Consider the following 7,804-nt stretch of genomic DNA (forward strand, 5'->3'; position numbering starts at 1 on the left):
GCCACTATAGAAAATAGTGTGGAGATTCCTTAAAGAACTAAAAGTAGAACTACCATTTGATCCAGCAATCCCACTGCTGGATATCTACCCAGAGGAAAAGAATTCATAGTACAAAAAAGATAATTGCACTTGCATATTTATAGCAGCACAATTTGCAATTGCAAAATCATGGAACCAACCCAAATGTCCATCAATCAATGAGTGGATAAAGAAACTTTGGTATATTTATACAGTGGAATACTACTCAGCCATAAAAAGGAATGAATTAATGGTATTTGCAGAGACCTGGATGAGATTGGGCACTATTATCCTAAGTGAAGTAACTCAGGAATGGAAAACCAAACACCGTATGTTCTCACTGATACGTGGGAGCTAAGTTATGATGATGCAAAGGCATAAGAATGACACGACGGACTTTGGGGACTCAGGGGGAAAGAGTGGGAAGGGGATGAGGGATAAAAGACCACAAATTGGGTGCAGTGTATACTACTCAGGTAATGGGTGCATCAAAATCTCACTAAAGAACTTACTCATATAACCAACTACCACCTGTACCCCAATAACTTATGGAAAAATTAAAAAGAAAAAAAGAAATTGCATCTACTGCTCTTTGGTCTTAGCCACAGAAGCAAGATGACAAAGGGAATGTCATAGTTTGGAAAGCCTCCCATTAAGATGCACACATTGTGCCCCTGCTGTGGGTCTAAGGCCTGCCACCTTCAGAAGTGACCTGTGGCAAATGTGGCTACTCTGCCAAGTGCAAGAGGAAGTACAACTCGAGTGCCAAGTCTAAAAGACAAAATACCACTGGGACTGGTGAAGTGAGGCACCTAAGAATTGGCTACCACAGATTCAGCCATAGATTCCGTGAAGGAGCAACACCTAAACCAAAAAAGACAACCGTTGCAGCATCCAGCTCATCTGAAGAATTTCAATGATTAGTCATGTAGTAAATGTTCTGGTTTTTAAATTTTTTAAAAAGAAAAAGAAACTGCATCTACCTCATAACCTAGCAATGAAACAATTACATTCGGATACCTCAATCCCTCACCCTTGTTCAATGAGCTATCAAACTTTTGGTTCAAAATGTTTGCTTATTGTACTTCAACAAAAAGATTTTTTAAAAGAATCCATATCCCAACTCCAATGATGACAAATGAGACAAAGCCAAAATGAAAAACATTCTATTAGAAAGATAGGACTTTTAAAATGTCAATGTCATAAAAGACAGAAATTAAAGGTAAAGACAAAGATTAAGGGAGACTAAAAAAAATAACCATTAAAATCAGTGCACGCTCCTCGACTGGGCTACTCTATAAGTAAGAAAAAAATGTTATGAAGGACAGGTTGGGGTCAATTCATAAACTGGAATACAGACAGTGGATTGAATAGATGTGAGAAATTTTCTTTAGTTTGACAACTGTCCTGCTGTTGTGTAGATGAGTGTCCTTGTTTTTAGACAGTGATCACGTTCAGAAAACTATGATAAATATGTGTGTATGTGAAGAACCAAGAGATGAAGCCAATGGAACAAAACGTAGGTGAACGTGGGTGAAGAGTATACAGGTGTTCTTTGTGCTGTTCTCACAACTGTTATCTTGAAATTCTTCTAAATAAAATGTTTTTTAAATGTTTGTCCAAAATGGCTATGCTCTATTGTAATAAATTTATTCATGTGCTTTAAATTGATAGTGACATTGCTTTGGAAAATCAATAGGATTATGGTATTGAACATGAGAAGTGGTCCAATAATATATGTTAAATGAATCAATGAGCAACCAACTGGAGATTCAGCTAATGCAATCTGAGTTATTTGCAGTTCACATCACATCACAGTCCAATACGAGGCACTGGGAGGAAGGGAAGACTCTGTCTTATACTCACAGTTTAGGGGCCCAGGGTCCTTCCCAACAGAGGCTTCATTCTCCTTTGGTGTCCCTGAGTCCTCTGTAATCAGCCAAGAGCTTAAGAGAATTGCACATGGGAGGTTCCCTATGTGTCAGTCTGAAAATGGTCCCATCATTTCTGCTTGCTATGTCACAGAACTCTCACATGGCTACACCTATCTGCAAGGGAGCCTAGAAAGTGTGTTCTACCTGGGGGCTTAGGATAAAGAAAAGAATACAGGTGCTGGCGAGCACTAGCATCTTGGCCGCAATTAGTTTCTTATCTCATAAAGATTTGGGGACACTTAGTTAAAAAACAGACAGAAGGAATAACTCCTCCTGAGAAAAGCTAGCTCGGAAAATTATACACGCAAATCTTGAAACCAAAGACCCCATCTCGCTCTCTCTCTCTCTCTCTTTCTCTCTCTAGCTATCTCTCTCTCTCTAACTCTTTCTTCTCAAGGAGGACAAACAGCCAAGAGGTTAAAGTAAAATTAAATTAGGAAGGAACTGAATATCAGAAACAGTTTTAAGAAAGCAGTCATGGAATTTCTTCTATTAGGGGTATCATGGCATTAAGAATCAAAATACAGGGTCACTGCTGCCTGCAAAAGCTGGGCTGAAGCTCAAGGATGTGCAGAAGTCCAGGAATGGGTTTGTTAGTGCTGTGGACTTGCTTCTCCTATCTCCTACCCATTCCCCTCTCCTTTCTCCTCCTTCAAGGAACATCACTAAGTATGTTTCTTCTATAGAACCTCTTTGTTCCAGAAGCAGTTAATTTTTTACAATTTGCCTCTCTAGCTAATATGAAATGTTTTAGACTGTGACAATTCTTTCTTTTGTATTTTTACATAATTAGAACAATTATTTAAGGCTAAGGAGTACAGTTAGTCTCTATTTAGTATACCTTGCAGTCAGCTCAGTGATAGGCCCATAAAAAGGGATGAAAAAAATTTGCTACTTGATTTGCTGCCATTTCTGAAGTTGGATAGGAAGCATGCCTCCTTCAAATTCATGGTCTTAGTTGGGAATCATAAATGCCTGAATTCTGCTCCAGCACACTCTCACAAACACACACTAGTCATGCTTAGTAAATGATACAGCATAGAGTTTTGAATGAAGTTCTAAAGGCATTCTTTGTCATCACATTCACCTCCCCATCCCACCCCACCCCTGCCCCCACAAGCCCTCTTACAAAATCCTGATGATCTTTCTAAACAAAAAATGGGTATGTCTAGTATCCTAGACTATCCTAGAATAGAGTATGGCAAAGGCAGCATTCTAGACAATGGGCTGATTTCCAGATTTGGATCCTCTGGGCCCAGATGTAGACCACTGTTTTCAGGTAGTGTCTTCCCAGTCCAGTCACCTACAACAACACGTGAAATACTCTTAAACTCAAGAGCTTCGTGAAAATAAAAGGATTAATTTAGACAGAATGGATCTGCACTGGAAAATGAAAATTACATATAGGTTGGTGCAAAAGTAATTGTGGTTTTTGCCGTTGAAAGTCATGGCAAAAACTGCAATTACGTTTGCATCAACCTAATACATTTTACTATATAGTTAATGAATCATAATTATATATGGAATACAAACCATAAATGGCATACATACAGATAAATTATCATAATCATTTACAGTATTCCTCAATAACTCTTTGATGAAAATCCTTAACCAAGGATGATTCAGAAAATCATCACTATTTCAGTTTAATACAGATACAATTTCTCTGTCTCTATCTTTATCCAATTGTGGCATCTTTTCTGTTAAAAGCCATACACTGTTCATAGTTTTAAAGGTTTTACAAGTATGTACCAAAGGTCACTGCCTTCTAGCAGAGTTGTCATTCTTACTATCTGCTCATGAGTTTGTGCAATGTTCCATTTAATATCCACTCTTAATACTTACTCTGGGCTGGGTGCAGTGGCTCACGCCTGTAATCCCAGCACTCTGGGAGGCCAAGGCCAGTGGATCACTTGAGGCCAGGAGTTCAAGACCAGCCTGTCCAACATGGCAAAACCCCATCTCTAGTAAAAATACAAAACTTAAGCAAGTCTTTAATTCCAGCTACTCAGATAGCTGTCTCGCTTGAACCCGGGAGACGAGGTTGCAGTGAGCTGAGATCACACGGCTGCACTCCAGCCTGGGTGACAGAGCAAGATTCTATCTCAAAAAAAATAAATAAATAAATAAATAATTCTGCTAAAGTGGTTGTCTTCACTGTTCTCCAATATATCTGGACAATGTCACCCCCCATTTGTCTCTATTCTGAGCCCTCTGTGCACCTTAGGGAGAATGCACTTTGAGTCCCCCCTGTGTTAAGGTGATAAAGAGGATTTTATTTTCCTCATATTTGAAGAGGAAGAAAACCCACCTAATGAAAGCAGAGCTAAAAATACATTTCCTCCTGGCAACAGGGATGCTGTGCTCACTACTCGGAAATAGCATCAACTTTTGACCTAGAAGTTGCAGCTCCAGAGTCTAACTCTATGATGCTGCTCAATATCGAGTGGGCAACATTAGCATGTGTGTTTTGTTTATATTTCTATGGGCAATTAGCAAAGTACTGGGGAAAAAATTACTTTCTGAAATATATAGAAAAGTTAGATCGGTACCAAATCTAGACTACCAGGTGTTTTAGAGAAGAGTTGCATTTTGCAAGTCAATGTTTCTACCTTCTCAGATTTCTCAGCTGAAACATCTCAAGAGAAAAGAAACATTATATATTTGTATACATTGTGTTTATAATGTTCATGTAAAGACTGTTTACAAGTGTTTGGTTGTTGCGGAAAGTCAGGGATCCTGAACAGAGGGACTGGCTGAACCTGAGGCAGAAGAACATAAATTGTGAAGATTTCATGGATATTTATTAGTTCCCCAAATTAATACTTTTATAATTTCTTATGCCCAACTTTACTGCAATCTCTGAACATACATTGTGAAGATTTCATGGACACTCATCACTTCCCCAATCAATACCCTTGTGATTTCCTATGGCTGTTTACACTTTAATCTCTTAATCCCGTCATCTTCGTAAGCTGAGGAGGATGTATGCCTCAGGACCCTGTGATGATTGCGTTAACTGCACAAATTGTTTGTAAAGCATGTGCGTTTGAACAATATGAAACCTGGGCACATTGAAAAAAGAACAGGATAACAACAATGTTCAGGGAACAAGGGAGATAAACACTTTAAACTCTGACTGCTGGTGAGCCGGATGGAACAGAGCCACATTTCTCTTCTTTCAAAAGCAAATAGGAGAAATATTGCTGAATTCTTTTTCTCAGCAAGGAACATCCCTGAGAAAGAGAATGCGCCCTGAGGGTAGGCCTATAAACGGCCCCCTTGGAGGCAGCTGTCTTTCACAGTCGAAGCCAAAGGGACGAAATAAGCCCCGGTCTCCTGTAGCACTGCCAGGCTTATTAGGACAAGGAAATTCCCGCCTAATAAATTTTGGTCAGACAGGTTGTCTGCTCACAAACCCTGTCTCCTGATAAGATGTTATCAATGACAATGTGTGCCTGAAACTTCATTAGCAATTTTAATTTTGCCCCCTCCTGTGGTCCTGTGATCTCGCCCTGCCTCCACTTGCTTTGTGGTATTTTATTACCTTGTGAAATATGTGATCTCTGTGATCCACACCCTATTCGTGCACTCCCTCCCCTGTTGAAAATCGCTAATAAAAACTTGTTGGTTTTACGGCTCAGGGAGCATCACGGAACCTGCCAACATGTGATGTCTCCCCTGGACACCCAGCTTTAAAATTTATCTCTTTTGTACTCTTTCCCTTTATTTCTCAAACCAGCCGAGATGCTTACAGAAATAGAAAAGAACCCACGTTAACTATCTGGGGCAGGTTCCCCCGATACTTGGTTTTAATAAATGTAAGAGTTTGCAATAGTCTTTCATGTGAGAATACTCATGCCATCACACTCAGAAGTGACTAGAATGATGTCGATTCACGACAGTACAGTTTTCTGCTTACTTATCTCTGGTTTATGGTTTGGCACATTTTCTAACTTTAATCCATTAATTCAGTCACTACACAACCCAATGAGGCTAAGGCTGTGGAGTTAAAATTGAGCATGAATCAGTTATAGTTTCACTCTGTTTTATAACAATGCATTAAAACTTTTATCTTGATTAGTCTTCCTACATATCCATCTCAAGGGTTATAGGTGAAATCAGACAAGATATTCATCACCACAATTTGAAAAACAACTCTAAATGCATGCCCTGACTTGGATCAAAAGCACTAATTGCCACAGGAAAGATGACATGCTTTAACTGGTTTACAAATCTTATGGTAGCATTGATAAATAGAACCTTTCTTCTGTCACTTACAATAGCATGAATTTTCAGAAGATACACATGGGCTTTTGACTATGGTAAATGAGTTTAACCCACCATTTAAATAATCCCTTTTTATTATGAAAATCATGCTGTATTATGTGCTATAATTACAATTCCTCATTCAAATATAGTGACTCAGCATACCACCTAATCAAGATCAACACTGCATTTCTCACTGCCTTTATTTCCACCTTTGTCAAACCCAACAAGTGCAATAGTACCTGCACTCAAGGATTTAGCAAATATGTAGTCACTTTTTATGTCAGAGTAACTGACTTTAAGTTTTATGAATCATTTGATCAAGGAACACTCTGCTTCTTAAAGTCTATTTTAAGTTTCTAACATACTCATGATGTACTAATATGTGCTATAGATATACAAAATTAATATCAAAGACATGATCCACTGGATTAGTCAGAGTTCTACAGAAAAACAGAACTAATAGGATGAAACTTTCTCTCTCACTCTCTCTCTCTCAGAAATTGACTCATTTCATTATGGAGGCTATGTCCCAAGTTCTTCAGTCAGTAAGCTGGAGACCCAGGAGAGTCAACAGTGCTGGCTCCAGTCTGAAGGTTGGCAGGCTCAAGACCTGGGGAGAGACAATGTTTCAGCTCAAAGCAGTCAGGCAGGAGGAGTTCCCTCTTACTCAGCCTTTTGTTGTATTCAGGTTTTCACTGATTGGTTGAGTCACACCTACATTAGAGAGGGCCATCGGCTTGACTCACTTTACCAATATGGTTAATCTCACCCAGAAACACCTGCAAAGACACACCCAGAATAATGTTTAACTGAATGTCAGGGCACTTGTACCCTAGTCAAAGTGACACATAAAACTAACCATCATACCCACATATACACATTAAAAAAAATTATTTAGGGAAGAAATAAGATAACAAAAAATAGTAAAAATGACAAAATCATATAATTTAGTGCTAAATTACATGGTAAAGGCTATAATTCCTACATAACTTCAGAAGGGGAGTAATCAGAGAACTACTGATTAAAAATTGTACAATAAATATGTTTAATTTCTGTACAAGTGATTAAGACCAAAAAATTACAGAAAAAATAATAATATAAAAATAATCTTTTGTTTACTACTAAAAGATACAAAAGATAAAATGCCTAAAATAACCTAAAAATTAAAAAAAAAAAATCAAGTACAGAGATGGGAGAGAAAAATAACAGACTACCTCAGCATTTTTTAATATGAATCTTGATAGCATTTTATACCTCCATGTGAAAAGAATGCTTTGGATGAGAGAAAATGGCTTTTGATGCCACATATTCTGTAAACACCTGCTGTTCGTAAGTGTTTCAGCAAATAATTCAACCTGCTGTGAATCCTTGGGTTATAATTTTTATATTCATAGCTCCTCAAAAATTTTTAGAGATTTTCAGCAAAAGAAGAAAAGCAAATAATGCCAAGCTGAATAATATCTGAGAGTAATGAGTATTATTCACTGCTTTAGTTTCTGTGCATTACCCATCAGATTCTATTCTTTCACAGGTAGTATTTTAATGGAAGTGGTACAAAGAAGAATATCACATTCATTTAC

The 7,804-nt window shown here is 38.0% G+C and overlaps 1 pseudogene; it reads left to right on the plus strand.

Moving 5' to 3' along the window:
• Window positions 1-633: 633 nt before the first annotated feature.
• On the plus strand, window positions 634-950 carry LOC112621761 (annotated as a pseudogene).
• The last annotated feature ends 6,854 nt before the right edge of the window (window positions 951-7,804 follow it).

The sequence above is a fragment of the Theropithecus gelada genome, chromosome 3 (genome assembly GCF_003255815.1).
Source record: "Theropithecus gelada isolate Dixy chromosome 3, Tgel_1.0, whole genome shotgun sequence".
NCBI classification, from domain to species: domain Eukaryota; kingdom Metazoa; phylum Chordata; class Mammalia; order Primates; family Cercopithecidae; genus Theropithecus; species Theropithecus gelada.